General features: G+C 39.1%; 1 long non-coding RNA gene across 2 annotated transcripts; it reads left to right on the top strand.

Annotated features, from left to right (window-relative positions):
• The first annotated feature begins 5,541 nt into the window (after nt 1–5,541).
• On the top strand, nt 5,542–16,645 carry LOC138852986 (uncharacterized). Of its 2 annotated transcripts, XR_011392226.1 has the most exons (3): nt 5,542–7,938; nt 15,331–15,494; nt 15,839–16,645. It is a non-coding gene; the product is annotated as an uncharacterized lncRNA (long non-coding RNA). The 2 variants fall into 2 exon arrangements; XR_011392225.1 differs by lacking the exon at nt 5,542–7,938 and having other exon boundaries at nt 15,064–15,494.
• Nucleotides 16,646–18,041: the final 1,396 nt, after the last annotated feature.

Below are 18,041 nucleotides of genomic sequence, written 5' to 3'. Positions count from 1 at the left end.
CTCTATGTTTGATTCCTCCATGTTTGCTTCCTCCATGTTTGATTCCTCCATGTTTGATTCCTCCATGTTTGCTTCCTCCATGTTTGATTCCTCCATGTTTGATTCCTCCATGTTTGATTCCTCCATGTTTGATTCCTCCATGTTTGCTTCCTCCATGTTTGCTTCCTCCATGTTTGCTTACTCCATGTTTGATTCCTCCATGTTTGATTCCTCCATGTTTGATTCCTCCATGTTTGCTTCCTCCATGTTTGCTTCCTCCATGTTTGCTTCCTCCATGTTTGCTTCCTCCATGTTTGCTTCCTCCATGTTTGCTTCCTCCATGTTTGCTTCCTCAATGTTTGATTCCTCCTTTTTTTCCTTTCTCCATTTTCTCTTTTCTTCCTCCATCCCACAGTATCATTCCTCCATATCTGCTTCCTTTTCCATCCCCCTCTATTTCCATCTATATTTATATTTACTTTCTTTTTTTTCTTCTTTTATCAGACATTATTCACTTCTTTTCAACACTATTTCCTTCATTTATCCTTGTGTTTGAGTCCCCTTTCCTTTTATTCCCTTCTTCTTTCCTTCTGTGTCCTTCCTCTTTCATGTCTTTCCATCCTCTTCCTTTCTGTTTTTCCCCTCTTCTTTTGTCTTTCTTTCCTCTTCCATTCTGTTTCCTTTATTTTTGTTTTGTTTCCTTTAGTTTCCTTCCTCTTTCCTTCAGTTTCTTTCACCTTTCCTTCAGTTTCTTTCCTTTTTCCTTCAGTTTCTTTCCTCTTTCCTTCAGTTTCTTTCCTTTTTCCTTCAGTTTCTTTCCTCTTTCCTTCAGTTTCTTTCCTCTTTCCTTCAGTTTCTTTCCTCTTTCCTTCAGTTCTTTCCTCTTTCCTTCAGTTTCTTTCACCTTTCCTTCAGTTTCTTTCCTTTTTCCTTCAGTTTCTTTCCTCTTTCCTTCAGTTTCTTTCCTTCATTTTCTTTCACCTTTCCTTCAGTTTCTTTCCTCTTTCCTTCGGTTTCTTTCCTCTTTCCTTCAGTTCTTCCTCTTTCCTTCAGTTTCTTTCACCTTCCTTCAGTTTCTTTCCTCTTTCCTTCAATTTCTTTCACCTTTCCTTCAGTTTCTTTCCTCTTTCCTTCAGTTTTTCATCTTTCCTTCAGTTTCTTTCACCTTTCCTTCAGTTTCTTTCCTCTTTCCTTCAGTTTCTTTCCTCTTTCCTTCAGTTTATTTCATCTTTCCTTCAGTTCTTTTCTCTTTCCTTCAGTTTCTTTCCTCTTTCCTTCAGTTTCTTTCCTCTTTCTTTCGGTTTCTTTCCTCTTTCCTTCAGTTTTTTTCCTCTTTCCTTCAGTTCTTTTGCCTTTCCTTCTGTTTCTTTCATTTTTCCTTCTGCTTCTTTCCCTCTTCTCTTCTATTTCCTTCCTCTAACCTTCTGATTAATTCCTATTCTTTTTATTCTTTCAGTTTTTCTGTTTCCTTCCCCTTTCCTTCTTTCGCTCTCAATTTCTATTTCCTCCCCTTTACCTTCTGTTTACTTCCTTTTCCTTCTGTTTCTTTCCTCTTTCCTTCTCTTTCTCTTCGTTTCATCCTCCAGTTTCCTTCTTCCCTTCTGTAGACTCCTTCCTCTTTTCTCTTTCCTTACTCTTCTCGCCTGTTTGCTTCCTCTTTCTTTTCCTTCCTTCCTCCTCTCTTGCATTTCCTTCTCCTTTACTTCTGTTTCCTTCCCTTGTATTTTTCTACCTTTTCTCTTCTGTTTCATTCCTCTTTCTCTTCCCCCCTCTTCCCTTCCTTTTTATTTCTTTTCTTTTCTATTTCCTTGCTCTTTTCCTCTTTTTTCTTCCTCTTCCCTTGTGTTCCCTTCTGTTTTCTACTTTATCTCCATCTCTTTTCCTCTTCTCTTCTTTCTTTCCACATTTCTCTTTTATTTAATTTCTGTTATTTCCAACTGCGTCATGTTTCCTTCATTTTGTTATCTCTCTCCCTTCCATTCTTTTTACTTCCTCCATCGTCTCGTTTCCTCCTTTCTACCTCCGTCTCCTCCCTCTTTTTATCCAGTTTTCTGTCTCCCTCAATTATCTTCCAATCTTCTATTTCCTTCCTCCACTTGTGTTTTTCTTCCTCCATTTCTTTCTCTCATTTACTCATTAGTTTCTTCGTTCCATCCTTCCTGTTTACCCGTTTCCCTTCTAGTTCCTATTTATTCCTCCAACTTAAGTTTTCTTCCTCTCTGTTTCTTTTCCGTTTCTTCCTACCACTGTTCTACTGTCTTCTTCTTACCTCTTTCTGTTTTCTTCACACTCCCCCGTTTCCCCTTTCCATATTTTTTTTCTTTTTCATTTAGCTCATTTCCTTCTTCTATCCTCTTCTTTCTCTTCTTCTCTTATTTGTTTCTGCTCTGCTCTATGTTCCTCATCCGCTTTTCTATTTCCTTCCTTTATCCCTTTTTTTTCTTTTCCATCTCTATTCGCATTCCATATTTTGCCTCTTTCTCTCTTCTTTTTTTACACCTCTCTTCCTCCACTACTTTTTCTCCTCCACTCCTTCATAATTTTTTCTCCGCTATTATTTTTCCTACTCTCTGATTCTATTCTTCACTTCTCTCTTTCTTTTCTCTTACGTCTGTATATTTCCTCCATTCTATGTTACTTATCTTTATCATGTGTTGCTTTTCATCTTCTGTTTTCATACTATATTTTCTTTTCTAGTTCCCACTCCCTTCCCCTTCTCTTTCCTCCTTCCCTTTCTCTTTCCTCCTTCTCGTTCTCTTTTTTTTCCTTTCTCCACCTTCTGTTTGCTACCTCCCCTTATCCTGTCTTTCTACCTACACCCCTTTTTTCTTCCTTTTTCGTTGTTTTCTTTCTCATCACACTCTGTTCTTCTCCACCTTTCGTTTCATTCCTACACTCTCTCTTTCCTTCCTCTACACCATCCGTTTCCTACCTGCACCGTTTGTTTCCTTTTCTACACTCTTTGTTTCATTCCTATACTCTCTGTTTCCTTCTTACATATTCTGTTTCCTTCTTACACTCTTTGTTTCCTTCTTACACTCTCTGTTTCCTTCTTACACTCTCTGTTTCTTTCTTACACTCTCTGTTTCCTTCTTACACTCTCTGTTTCCTTCTTACATATTCTGTTTCCTTCTTACACTCTCTGTTTCCTTCTTACACTCTCTGTTTCCTTCTTACACTCTCTGTTTCTTTCTTACACTCTCTGTTTCCTTCTTACACTCTCTGTTTCTTTCTTACGCTCTCTGTTTCCTTCTTACACTCTCTGTTTCCTTCTTACACTCTCTGTTTCCTTCTTGCACTCTCTGTTTCCTTCTTACACTCTTTGTTTCCTTCTTACACTCTCTATTTCCTTCTTACACTCTCTGTTTCTTTCTTACACTCTCTGTTTCCTTCTTACACTCTCTGTTTCTTTCTTACGCTCTCTGTTTCCTTCTTACACTCTCTGTTTCCTTCTTACACTCTCTGTTTCCTTCTTACACTCTCTGTTTCCTTCTTACACTCTCTGTTTCTTTCTTACACTCTCTGTTTCCTTCTTACACTCTCTGTTTCTTTCTTACACTCTCTGTTTCCTTCTTACACTCTCTGTTTCTTTCTTACGCTCTCTATTTCCTTCTTACACTCTCTGTTTCCTTTCTATACTTCCTGTTTTCTTCCTACTTTTTTTTTTTGCATCTCTCAACTCTTGTTTCCTACTTTATTTATTTTATTTGTTTCCTTCTTTCTTTGTTCCCGTTGGTTTCTTCCTCTTTCTTTTTTCCCTCCGTTTTTTTTTATTTTTGCTTTCTTTTCAAATCCCTCTTTTTAATTATCTTATTCCTCTTCTTCCTTCTTGTGATTTATTTATTACTTCTGCCATTTTTCAATTTGTCTCTCTCCTCTGTTTCTTCCCTCTTGTCCCTTTTTATCTTTCCTCCAAATATTTGTTACTAATTCTCTTCCTCTTTCTAATCTTCTCTGTTTATTTCGTCTTCCTCTTTACCTTTCTCTTTAACCCTTATATTTTCTTCTTGTATTCTTCTGCTACCTTCTTTCTCCTGCATGTTACCTTCCTTCCTTTAGCCCTTCCTTCATAACTCTGTTTCTTTCTGTTCTCTCCCTCTATTTCTTGCTATAACCCTCTGTTTTCCTATTTCTAATCTGTTTCCATTTATTGACTTCATTGTTTTCCTTCTCCACGTCTTTGTTTCCTTCGTGTTATCCTTTTTTTTTTACACAGGGTTTGACAAGGTTAAGGATCCCTAGCTTTATTGACAAGCTATTTACAGGTTAAGGATTCCTAACTTTATTGACAAGCTATTTACAGGTTAAGGATTCCTAACTTTATTGGCAAGCTATTTACAGGTTAAGGATTCCTAACTTTATTGGCAAGCTATTTACAGGTTAAGGATTCCTAACTTTATTGACAAGCTATTTACAGGTTAAGGATTCCTAACTTTATTGACAAGCTATTTACAGGTTAAGGATTCCTAACTTTATTGGCAAGCTATTTACAGGTTAAGGATTCCTAACTTTATTGGCAAGCTAAGAGCTGTTACCTACATCAGCTCATTTGAAAGCATTTTTATTGTCCTTGGCTGTCCTTGTCCTTACATCTCCTGATTTGTTCTTGCCTGTCCTTGTCCTTACATCTCCTGATCTGTCCTTGGCTGTCCTTGTCCTTACATCTCCTGATTTGTTCTTGCCTGTCCTTGTCCTTACATCTCCTGATCTGTCCTTGGCTGTCCTTGTCCTTACATCTCCTGATCTCTCTCTCTCTCTCTCTCTCTCTCTCTCTCTCTCTCTCTCTCTCTCTCTCTCTCTCTCTCTGTTTAGTTCCTCCTTCTCACTGTTTTCTTTTATCACTTGTTTCCTTCCTACATCTTCTGTTTCGTATCTACTCTATTCTACGTTTTCCACCGCACTATTTCCTCTTCTCCACCTCTCGGTTTTTCTTCCTCCCCTGTTTCTTTACTTCACTTTATTTCTTTCCTTTGCTTCTCTGTTTATTTCTTGCAACCCTTCTGCTTCTTTTCACCTACTTGGGCTTTCTTCCTTTCTCCTTCCTTCTTTTCTTTCTTGGCTTTTCTTCTGTTTCTTCCTTCTGCTTCTCTATGTTTTCTCCCTACATACATTTTATCCCTTCTTCTACCCTCCATTTTCTTCCAACATCCTCGTTTACGCTTATTCTACTTTTTATTTCCTTTCTCTTCTACATCCTCTTTTTCTCTTCTATTTGCTTCCCTCAATTATTTATTTCCTTATTTCTCTTCATTTTTTATTTGTGCCCAATCTCTTCACAAATAACCCCATCCTTGTTTGTCCTTGTCCTTACATCTCCTGATCTGTCCTTGGCTATCCTTGTCCTTACATCTCCTGATCTGTCCTTGGTTGTTCTTGTCCTTACATCTCCAGATCTGTCCTTGGCTGTTCTTGCCCTTACATCTCCTGATCTGTCCTTGGCTGTTCTTGTCCTTACATCTCCTGATCTGTCCTTGGCTGTCCTTGTCCTTACATCTCCTGAACTGTCCTTGGTTGTCCTTGTCCTTACATCTCCTGATTTGTTCTTGCCTGTCCTTGTCCTTACATCTCCTGATCTGTCCTTGGCTGTCCTTGTCCTTACATCTCCTTATCTAGATGGCTCAAGTATTTTTTTTTAATAAAAAACCTGCTTCGTTCTCTTTACTCTTGATATCAACCTTCTTTTTTTCCCTCTTTAGACTAATTCATCTTCCATAACCTGTCGTATCTTCCATAACCTGTCGTATCAGCTTCCATAACCTGCCGTATCTTCCATAACCTGTCGTATCTTCCATAACCTGTCGTATCATCTTCCATAACCTGCCGTATCTTCCATAACCTGCCGTATCTTCCATAACCTGTCGTATCAGCTTCCATAACCTGCCGTATCTTCCATAACCTGGCGTATCTTCCATAACCTGCCGTATCTTCCATAACCTGCCGTATCTTCCATAACCTGGAGTATCCAGCTTCCATTACTGCTCTGAAATCTACTACAAAACCTAGTCATCTTTCCCTCTGGCTAATTCATTTCGGTTCTTGTCGTCGAGGATTTCCACCGTAAGGCCGAGTTCTTTGCTCACAGGCTCTCGCTTTTACACTCCTCTTGAAGCTCTCTCGATCGCATCACCAGGGTTTTCAACTTCATATTGCATTCTCTGTTCAGTCTGCCATCTGTGAGCCACCCTCTTGTTTTCTTATGCAAAATAATTCCCCTTAGAAGATCTGTTTCTCATCCTCTTGCCTTCTGACTTACTGAAACTTTTGCTCCTTGTTTTGAATCTTCTTCTCTCACTCGCCTCTATTACTTTCAAAGTTTCATCCAGCCAGTGTGGCCACTCGCGGCCTACAAGATGGTGAGTCTTGATGAAGCGTCACTCTTTACTGACGTTCCTCCTAGTGATGTTGCCGGTTTTCACAGAGTGATGGCTAGTAAGAGGCTAGTTTTTTCTGTCTACTTATGTCTCTCTTGACCTTATGGGTCTTTGTGAGAATTCTATTTAATATTATTTCTAAGGGAACTACCAAGAATGACTTAATTTTCGAAGGTAACTAAATGTAATTTTCATAGGTAACTACAAAACGTAGATATTATTCTCAGACTTTTGGTGTTGTGGGCTCACTCCGATCCCCTGTTCTTGCCAGCCTTCATATGCAATAGAAAGTTCAGATGTTGTTCTACTTCACCCTATTGGTATAAGTTTTTTTTTTTCTCCGGCTCATCTCCACTCTGAGACTGCATGACTCTGGCCTCTCTCAACTCTTCCTTGCTGCTCTTTACACTCTTGCTCCGTCTATCAAGCTTAAAGCTGCTGGGAAGCTTACCCACTAATTCCCTTTCTTGATGTTCATCTCCTTGCTCTGTAATTGGTTTTTTTCCTGTTTACCGGGAAAAAAAGGCTAGTAGGAGGCATATTCATTACTTTTCTTATTATGTACCTCCTACCAAGGGAGGTATTCTGGTTTATCTCTTCCTCTGCGCCCTCTACATCTGTGATTTCCAAGTTCTTGACTGAAAAATTTCACTCTTTGCTGTTCGTTCTCTTGTTTTCCTTCCTTCCTAATTTCAAAATATCTCATGCTATATAAACGTCCTTCTCTCCTAGGTCCACTTTTTGTCTCAGAACTTGTGTGCTTTCCTTAGTTTTTATTTATAATTTACAAAATCGCAATAAGACCCTTCGTCATATGGAAATTAAAGTTGCATTTCGCCAAGTCAGTGCACTTCGCATGAACGTGGTTCATACTTCCCCAACTCATACTTCCGGAATTCATTCTATTTCCCCCTCCTTTTACCCTCTCCAGTACATTAGTGGTAGGGCAAAAGCACATGTCTACACAAAAGGCCTAGTTTCTCAGCTCGGCCTTTTGTGTATTCATATACTCTCGCGCTACCCTCCACAGGATGGAAAAGTGGCGCAGACTGAACTAGTCATTTTGACGACGTTATGTAACCTATTCCGATAGACTTTAAAAGCGTAAAAGAAATATTCACCTTTCTGACATTAGCAATGTCCTGTAATGCTACATCAGAGATCACAGCCAGAGATTTATTCCTGTTTTATCTGTTCCTTTTGTAGTTGTTACAGACGCCGTGTTGTTAAAGCAGACCTCAGACCCAGAACACTTTCAAAATATATCCTCTGTGCACTGTTAAGTGTTCTGGTCTTCAGGACACACTCCCAGTGCATTTCCCAGTGTTCTGGTTTTCAGAGCACATTCCCAGTACCTTGTCAAGTGTTCTGATCTTCAGAACACATTTCCAGAACTTTGTCCAGTGTTCTGGTCTTCAGAGCACATTCCCAGTACCTTGTCAAGTGTTCTGATCTTCAGAACACATTTCCAGAACTTTGTCCAGTGTTCTGGTCTTCAGAGCACATTCCCAGAACTTTGTCAAGTGTTCTGGTCTTCAGAACACATTCCCAGTACTTTGTCAAGTGTTCTGGTCTTCAGAACACACAGGTAAACCTGACCTGATCACTGTTTTCTTCTCATTTATTCTGATATTCTTTCTGGGTATCCTCATCACTTGTCTTCTGACTCCCTCCTCATCTCTTCATCTGTTTTGTGACTTTCTTCTCATCTCTTCGCCTGTCTTGTCTTCTAGTCCCCTCCCCCTCTTTTCCGTTCATTCATACATCTGTTTTCTTCTACCTCTATGTTTTCTCCTCTACCACCTCTTTATTTTTTCTCCCAAACCTTCGTTTCATATCACTGCTTCCTTTCCTTTCGCCACTATTTTTGTTTCCTGCACTCCCAAGTTTCTTTCTTCCTTCCACCCTTCTGTTTCTTCCACCCTTCTGTTTCTTCCACCCTTCTGTTTCTTCTGCCCTTCTGTTTATTCTACCCTTCTGTTTCTTCTGCCCTTCTGTTTATTCTACCCTTCTGTTTCTTCTGCCCTTCTGATTATTCTACCCTTCTGTTTCTTCTGCCCTTCTGTTTATTCTACCCTTCTGTTTCTTCTGCCCTTCTGTTTATTCTACCCTTCTGTTTCTTCTGCCCTTCTGTTTATTCTACCCTTCTGTTTCTTCTGCCCTTCTGTTTATTCTACCCTTCTGTTTCTTCTGCCCTTCTGTTTATTCTACCCTTCTGTTTCTTCTGCCCTTCTGTTTATTCTACCCTTCTGTTTCTTCTGCCCTTCTGTTTATTCTACCCTTCTGTTTCTTCTGTCCTTCTGTTTCCATCTTTCGCAACTTTTCTTAATTCAACGAACACTCTTCTTCTTTCCCTAACTTATGTCTTCTTCCACTAATTTTTTCTTTTACCTCTGTTCTGTTTCCTTTCTCCACTCCTCCGTTTTCTTCCTCCACCTTCTGCTTCATTCATTATTCCTCTGTCCTCTACATTCACTTCTCTGCTCACTTTCAACATTACTCTGTATCCTTCTTCTACATTTCCGTTTTCTACATTCTTTTTGTTCCTTTCCACCTTTTTTCTTTCCTATATTTGTTTTCTTATCAAGCATTTCCTTCTTCTACATTTTCTTCCTTTTGTTTCCTTTAGCTCTCCGTTTCCTTTAATTCCCTTTTTTTTAATTCCTTCGTTTTGTTTTCGTTTTATGTTTCTCCCTCATTATTCCCGCTCCAACGTCTCTACTTTCTACCCCCTTCCTCTTTTTTTCTTCACTCCTATTTTCTTCCCCTCTATTATCCTTCTGTCTCGTCTTTCACCCTGCCTTCCCTTTGTTTCCTCATTCTCATTTTTCATTTCGTCTTTCCTCTATTTCCATTTACTATATGTCTTCATTTTTCTTTCCTCAATTCATCTCCTATCATCCTTCACCATTTTGTGTCCATCCTCCACTCTGCTTTTCTTTCTTCCACCCTTCTGTTTTCTTCTTTCATCTTTCTATTTTTTCCTCCATCTTTCTGTTTTCTTCTTTCATCTTTCTCTTTTTTCCTCCATCGTTCTGTTTTATTCCTTCATCTTTCTGTTTCCTGCCTCCATCTTTCTGTTTCTTTCCTCCATCTTTCTGTTTTCTTCATCCATCGTTCTTTTTTCTTCCTCCAGCTTTCTGTTTTCTCCCAACATCCTTCTGTTATTTTCCCCGATCTTTCTGTTTTCTTCTTTCCTCGTTCTGTTTTGTTCCTCCATCTTTCTGTTTTCTTCCTTAATCTTTCTGTTTGTTCCTTCATCGTTCTGTTTTATTCCTTCACTTTTCTGTTTTCTTCCTCTATCGTTCTGTTGTCTTCCTCCATCTTTCTGTTTTCTTCATCCATCGTTCTGTTTTCTTCCTCTATCCTTCTATTTTCTCCCTCCCTCTTTCTGTTTTCTTCCTTCCTCGTTTTATTTTCTTTCTCCATCTTTCTGTTTTCTTCCTCCATGGTCCTATTTTCTTCGTCCATCTTTCTGTTTCCTTCCTATTTCATTCTGTTTTCTTCCTTCCTCTTTTTATTTTCTTCCTCCATCTTCCTGTTCTTTCCTCCATCCTTCTGTTCTCTTTCTCCATCTTTCTGTTATCTTCATCCATTGGTCTATTTCCTTCCTTCATTTTTCTGTTTTCTGCCTCCATCTTTCTGTTTTCTGCCTCCGTCGTTCTCTTTTCTTTCTCCATCTTTCTGACTTCTTCCTATATTATTCTGCTTTCTTCCTTCCTTGTTCTGTTTACTTCCTCCATCTTTTTGTTTTTTCAGCCATCTTTCTGTTTCCTTCCTTCATCTTTCTATTTTTTTTACTCCATCGTTCTATTTTCTTCCTTCATCGTTTCCTTTCTATTTCATTCCTCTATCGTTCTCTTTTCTTCCTCCATCTTTCTGTTTTCTCCATTCATCGCTCTGTTTTCTTCCTCCATTTTTCCGTTGTTTCCTTCATCTTTCTGCTTTATTCCTCTATCGCTCTATTTAATTCTTTCATCGTTCTGTTTTATTTCTCCATCTTTCTGTTTTCTTCCTCCATCGATTTGTTTCCTTCCATCATCGTTATTTTTCCTTCCTCCACCGTTCTATTTCCTTCTTCCAATGTTCCTTTCCTTATTCCAGTTTTCTGCTTCCTTTCTCTGTCTCCTTACTCTCTTTTTTGTTGTTTTTAAAATTTTCCTTTTCTTTCTTTATTTACTCATTTTTTCCTTCTTTCATCCCTTCCATAACTCTCTCTGTCCTCTATTTCTTTCTTCTTTCTCCCAGTTTTTTCTTCCTCTTCCCTTCTTTATTTTCTTCCATCCATTCTGTTTCATTTCTTTTAATTTCTGCTTATTCCCTCAATTCTTCTTTTACTCTCTTCTGTTGTCTTCCTTCAACCATCTACTTCTCTCCTCCACTTCTCTCCTCCACTTCTCTCCTCCACTTCTCTCCTCCACTTCTCTCCTATACTTCTCTCCTCCACTTCTCTCCTCCACTTCTCTCCTCCACTTCTCTCCTCCACTTCTCTCCTCCACTTCTCTCTTTCTTTCCTCCATCCACCAACATTTTCTTCTTTTATTTTCATGTGTTTCTTCTGTCTATTTTCTAAAATTAAATCTTCATTTCTTCGATAGAATTTCTTCACGTTCTGGTGTCTTCCTTCATTCTTTCTTTACTTCACCCTTCCTTTACTTCCTTCACCCTTCCTTTACTTCCTTCACCCTTCCTTTACTTCCTTCACCCTTCCTTTACTTCCTTCACCCTTTCTTTATTTCCTTCACCCTTTCTTTACTTCCTTTACCCTTTCTTTACTTCACCCTTTCTTTACTTCCTTCACCCTTCCTTTACTTCACCCTTCCTTTACTTCCTTCATCCTTCCTTTACTTCCTTCACCCTTCCTTTACTTCCTTCACCCTTCCTTTACTTCCTTCACCCTTCCTTTACTTCCTTCACCCTTCCTTTACTTCCTTCACCCTTCCTTTACTTCCTTCACCCTTCCTTTACTTCCTTCACCCTTCCTTTACTTCCTTCACCCTTCCTTTACTTCCTTCACCCTTCCTTTACTTCCTTCACCCTTCCTTTACTTCCTTCACCCTTCCTTTACTTCATCCTTTCTTTACTTCCTTCACCCTTTCTTTATTTCCTTCACCCTTTCTTTACTTCCTTCACCCTTTCTTTACTTCACCCTTTCTTTACTTCCTTCACCCTTCCTTTACTTCACCCTTCCTTTACTTCCTTCACCCTTTCTTTACCTCCTTTATCCTTTCTTTACTTCCTTTACCTTTCCTTTACTTCCTTCACCCTTTGTTTACTTCCTTCACCCTTCCTTTACTTCCTTCACCCTTCCTTTACTTCCTTCACCCTTTCTTTACTTCCTTCACCCTTCCTTTACTTCACCCTTCCTTTACTTCCTTCACCCTTTCTTTACTTCCTTCATCCTTTCTTTACTTCCTTTACCTTTCCTTTACTTCCTTCACCCTTTCTTTACTTCCTTCACCCTTTCTTTACTTCCTTCACCCTTCCTTTACTTCCTTCACCCTTTCTTTACTTCCTTCACCCTTTCTTTACTTCACCCTTTCTTTACTTCCTTCACCCTTCCTTTACTTCACCCTTCCTTTACTTCCTTCACCATTTGTTTACTTCCTTCACCCTTCCTTTACTTCCTTCACCCTTCCTTTACTTCCTTCACCCTTTCTTTACTTCACCCTTTCTTTACTTCCTTCACCCTTTCTTTATTTCCTTCACCCTTTCTTTACTTCCTTCACCCTTTCTTTACTTCACCCTTTCTTTACTTCCTTCACCCTTCCTTTACTTCCTTCATCCTTTCTTTACTTCCTTTACCCTTCCTTTACTTCCTTCACCTTTTCTTTACTTCACCCTTTCTTTACTTCCTTCACCCTTCCTTTACTTCCTTCACCCTTTCTTTACTTCACACTTTCTATACTTCCTTCACCCTTCCTTTACTTCCTTCACCCTTTCTTTACTTCACCTTTTCTTTACTTCGTTCACTCTTTCTTTACTTCACCCTTTCTTTGCTTCCTTCACCCTTCCTTTACTTCCTTCACCCTTCCTTTACTTCCCTCACACTTCTTTTACTTCCTTCACCCTTCTTTTACTTCCTTCACCTTTCCTTTACTTCTCCCTTTCTTTGCTTCCTTCACCCTTTCTTTATTTCCTTCACCCTTTCTTTACTTCCTTCACCCTTCCTTTACTTCCTTCACCCTTGCTTTACTTCCTTCACCCTTTCTTTACTTCTCCCTTTCTTTGCTTCCTTCACCCTTTCTTTATTTCCTTCACCCTTTCTTTACTTCCTTCACCCTTTCTTTACTTCACCCTTCCTTTACTTCCTTCACCCTTCCTTTACTTCCCTCACCCTTCCTTTACTTCCTTCACCCTTCTTTTACTTCCTTCACATTTCCTTTACTTCCTTCACCCTTCCTTTACTTCCTTCACCCTTCCTTTACTTCCTTCACCCTTCATTTACCTCCTTCACCCTTCCTTTACTTCCTTCACCCTTCCTTTACTTCCTTCACCCTTTCTTTACTTCAAGCTTTCGTTACTTCCTTCACCCTTTCTTTATTTCCTTCACCCTTTCTTTACTTCCTTCACCCTTTCTTTACTTCACCCTTTCTTTACTTCCTTCACCCTTCCTTTACTTCACCCTTCCTTTACTTCCTTCACCCTCTCTTTACTTCCTTTATCCTTTCTTTACTTCCTTTACCTTTCCTTTACTTCCTTCACCCTTTCTTTACTTCCTTCATCCTTCCTTTACTTCCTTCACCCTTTCTTTACTTCCATCACCCTTCATTTACTTCCTTCACCCTTTCTTTACTTCACCCTTTCTTTACTTCCTTCACCCTTTCTTACTTCACCCCTCCTTTACTTCCTTCACCCTTTCTTTACTTCCTTCACCCTTTCTTTACTTCCTTCACCCTTTCTTTACTTCTTTCACCCTTTCTTTACTTCATTCACCCTTTCTTTACTTCACCCTTTCTTTACTTCCTTCACCCTTTCTTTACTTCTTTCACCCTTTCTTTACTTCCTTCACCCTTTCTTTACTTCACCCTTTCTTTACTTCCTTCACCCTTTCTTTACTTCTTTCACATTTTCTTTACTTCTTTCACCCTTTCTTTACTTCTTTCACCCTTTCTTTACTTCTTTCACCCTTCCTTTACTTCCTTCATCCTTTCTTTACTTCCTTCACCCTTTCTTTACTTCACCCTTTCTTTACTTCCTTCACCCTTCCTTTATTTCCTTCACCCTTTCTTTACTTCCTTCACCCTTTCTTTACTTCCTTCACCCTTTCTTTACTTCCTTCACCCTTTCTTTACTTCCTTCACCCTTTCTTTACTTCCTTCACCCTTTCTTTATATCTTTCACCCTTTCTTTACTTCTTTCACCCTTTCTTTACTTCTTTCACTCTTCCTGTACTTCCTTCACCCTTTCTTTACTTCCTTCACCCTTTCTTTACTTCATTCACCCTTTCTTTACTTCCTTCACCCTTTCCTTACTTCCTTTCCCCTTCCTTTACTTCCTTCACCCTTTCTTTACTTCCTTCACCCTTTCTTTACTCCCTTCACCCTTCCTTTACTTCCTTCACCCTTTCTTTACTTCCTTCACCATTTCTTTACTTCCTTCACCCTTTCTTTACTTCCTTCACCATTTCTTTACTTCCTTCACCCTTTCTTTACTTCCTTCACCCTTCTCATTATTTACTTCACCCTTCCTTTACTTCCTTCATCCTTCATTTACTTCCTTCACCCTTCCTTTACTTCCTTCATCCTTCCTTTACTTCCTTCATACTTCCTTTACTTCCTTCATCCTTCCTTTACTTCCTTCATCCTTCCTTTACTTCCTTCATACTTCCTTTACTTCCTTCATACTTCCTTTACTTCCTTCATCCTTCCTTTACTTCCTTCATCCTTCCTTTACTTCCTTAATCCTTCCTTTACTTCCTTCATCCTTCCTTTACTTCCTTCATACTTCCTTTACTTCCTTCATCCTTCCTTTACTTCCTTCATCCTTCCTTTACTTCCTTCATCCTTCCTTTACTTCCTTCATCCTTCCTTTACTTCCTTAATCCTTCCTTTACTTCCTTCATACTTCCTTTACTTCCTTCATCCTTCCTTTACTTCCTTCATCCTTCCTTTACTTCTTTCATCCTTCCTTTACTTCCTTCACCCTTCCTTTACTTCCTTCACCCTTTCTTTACTTCCTATACTCTTCTGTTATAATTTTTCCTTCACCTTTTTTTTCTTTTCATTCCTTCTCCCTTCTGTTCTTTTCCTTCACCTTTCTGTTACTTTTTTCCTTCATTCTTCTCTTCTGTTACTTCCTTGTCCCTTCTGTTTCTTTCCTTCCTTCACCCTACTGTTACTTTAATTCCTTCACACTTCTGTTACTTAATTCCTTCTCCCTTCTGTTGCTTTACTTCCTTCGACCTTCTGTTCCTTTATTTCCTTCACTCTTCTGTTACTTTACTTTCTTCATCCTTCTGTTGTTGTATTTCCTTCTCCCTTCTGTTACTTTTCTTCCTCCACCCTACTGTTAATTCATTTCCTACGAGCTTTTGATACTTAATTCCTTCTTTCTTCTGTTACTTTAATTTCCTCACTCTTCTTTTCTTTAATTTCTTCTTCTTCTTCTTCTTCTTCTTCTTCTTCTTATTATTATTATTATTATTATTATTATTATTATTATTATTATTATTATTATTATTATTATTATAATTATTATTCAATTATTTTCCGTCTTGTTGTTGTTATTATTATTATTATTATTATTATTATTATTATTATTATTATTATTATTATTATTATTATTATTATTATTATTATTATTATTATTATTATTATTATTATTATTATTATTATTATTATTATTATTATTATTATTATTATTATTTTATTGTTATTATTGTTATTAGTAGTAGTAGTAGCAATAGCAGTAGTAATAATAGCAGTGGTAGGAGTATCACTTTAATAATAACTGTAAGATAAATTACTTTGGTGAAAAGTCTATCGAAAAGGGACACCATCGGCAGCACTTCCAAAGGTGACAGTGTCGGTGGACTCTTCCCTTACAGCCCCAGGCAGTGTGTGAGTGGTGAGAGAAGGCATCCTGATCTACGGAACCGTTGTGGCTGGCACCGAGTGCAGAGAGAGAAGACGTCCGGTCTACGTGAGTCTAAGAATGATTTTTTTTAACCATGAATCAATAGAAGACTGAACGGGGGGGGGGATGATGGAGACTCGATCTGCGGTCCAGGCATATAACAGTCCCAAGGATGCACCACTGAGCCACGAGTCCCGGCTCTAAATTGTTATCGGGATTGAATTAAGGTGAAGAATATTGATCTAAATCCTTCTAAACATTATAATGTCATATGTTGGCATTAATATTGCCAAATAAAGTTACAAACAATTAGATTTTTGTATTTGACGTTAATTTTAGCAAGGTTGGAAGGGTAACTATGTTAACTTTGGTTAAAAAATTATGCTTACACAAACCTATGTTTGCTACAGGTTGTGTCAGAGAAGCCAGGATGGACGACAGAGAGGCCTCGCCTCAGTGAGAAGACGCCTTCACTAGCCAGCGAGGAGTTAACGAGATCCTGGCAAACGTGTAGAGAAGAGGTGCCCAGCTACTGGCAACGTGTAGCGAGAACTTAGCGAGCTTCTAGCAACGTGTAGCAAGGAGTGAATTAGCATAATGAACTTAGTAGAGACTCTGTGTTCCAGCATTTTTATCGGTGGTCATTATTTCCAGTCACTCATTCAAAATGCATCAGTTGTAAATACATTAGCTTAAAAAAACAGCCCATATTTTCAAGGTCAACTCGTGCATATAAATGGATAATACCTGGTGAACACTAAGTCTGCTGGTCGAGTGGCTTGTGTCTCTACCATAGTTGGTTGGTTAATGGGATTTAAAAGCCTTTCGACTACACAAAGGTCATTAAGGTTGCACGTCACCTGTTCGCCACCAACGAAAAATACTCTAATCCCTAAAACAGGAATCAAAGTAATCTATTTGGTGCAGATACACAGGGAGACACAAACCTCTCCGTGTACATATATACTGTATACAGTATCTCAAGTCTTTGAATGATTGTTCACCTTCTTTATATTGAGCTCAGTGTAATCTCTAGTGTGTTTATCATTGCATAAGTAAACTTTGTATGATGCAAAATACTGACTGTGGATCTGAGCTCAATTTTTTCTTCTTGTCGGTTATGATACAAAGTTTGCAAGAGGCGCTATGTAGGTGATAAATATGTCAACAGTTTAACTCGCACCTCAGAAAAATAAAAATATTACAAAGATCCTCCAGCCATGTCTTTCATATACACCTGTTGACTGATACACTGTGTGTTGTTGACGGGTGGACTGTGTTACTGACTGATAGACTGTGAATGTGTTGTTGACTGATAGACTGTGAGTGTGTTGTTGGTTGATAGACTGTACGTTGACTGACAGAATGTGTGTTGTTGACGGGTGGACTGTGTGTCACTGACTGATAGACTGTGAGTGTGTTACTGACTGATGCAGTGTGTGCAAATGTTACTGACTGATGCAGTGTGTGTGAGTGTTACTGACTGATGCAGTGTGTGAGTGTTACTGACTGATGCAGTGTGTGAGTGTTACTGACTGATGCAGTGTGTGCAAATGTTACTGACTGATGCAGTGTGTGTGAGTGTTACTGACTGATGCAGTGTGTGAGTGTTACTGACTGATGCAGTGTGTGCAAATGTTACTGACTGATGCAGTGTGTGTGAGTGTTACTGACTAATGCAGTGTGTGAGTGTTACTGACTGATGCAGTGTGTGTGAGTGTTACTGACTGATGCAGTGTGTGAGTGTTACTGACTGATGCAGTGTGTGCGAGCGTTACCGCCTGATGCAGTGTGTGGGTGTTACTGACTGATACAATATGTGTGAGTGTTACTGACTGATGTAGTGTGTGTGAGTGTTACTGACTTATGCATTGTGTGTGAGTGTTACTGACTTATGCAGAGTGTGTGAGTGTTACTGGCTGATACAGTGTGTGTGAGTGTTACTGACTTATGCAGTGTGTGAGTGTTACTGACTTATGCAGTGTGTGAGTGTTACTGACTTATGCAGAGTGTGTGAGTGTTACTGGCTGATACAGTGTGTGTGAGTGTTACTGACTGATGCAGTGTGTGAGTGTTACTGACTGATGCAGTGTGTGTGAGTGTTACTGACTGATGCAGTGTGTGTTACTGACTGATGCAGTGTGTGCGAGCGTTACCGCCTGATGCAGTGTGTGTGGGTGTTACTGACTGATACAATATGTGTGAGTGTTACTGACTGATGTAGTGTGTGTGAGTGTTACTGACTTATGCATTGTGTGTGAGTGTTACTGACTTATGCAGAGTGTGTGAGTGTTACTGGCTGATACAGTGTGTGTGAGTGTTACTGACTTATGCAGTGTGTGAGTGTTACTGACTTATGCAGTGTGTGAGTGTTACTGACTTATGCAGAGTGTGTGAGTGTTACTGGCTGATACAGTGTGTGTGAGTGTTACTGACTGATGCAGTGTGTGAGTGTTACTGACTGATGCAGTGTGTGTGAGTGTTACTGTCTGATGCAGTGTGTGAGTGTGACTGACTGATGCAGTGTGTGAGTGTTACTGACTGGTGCAGTGTGTTTGAGTGTTACTGACTGATGCAGTGTGTGTGTGTGTGTGTGTGTGTGTGTGTGTGTGT

Source organism: Cherax quadricarinatus, chromosome 20 (genome assembly GCF_038502225.1).
Source record: "Cherax quadricarinatus isolate ZL_2023a chromosome 20, ASM3850222v1, whole genome shotgun sequence".
Taxonomy (NCBI): Eukaryota; Metazoa; Arthropoda; class Malacostraca; order Decapoda; family Parastacidae; genus Cherax; species Cherax quadricarinatus.
This window is presented reverse-complemented; position numbering and strand designations above follow the sequence as displayed.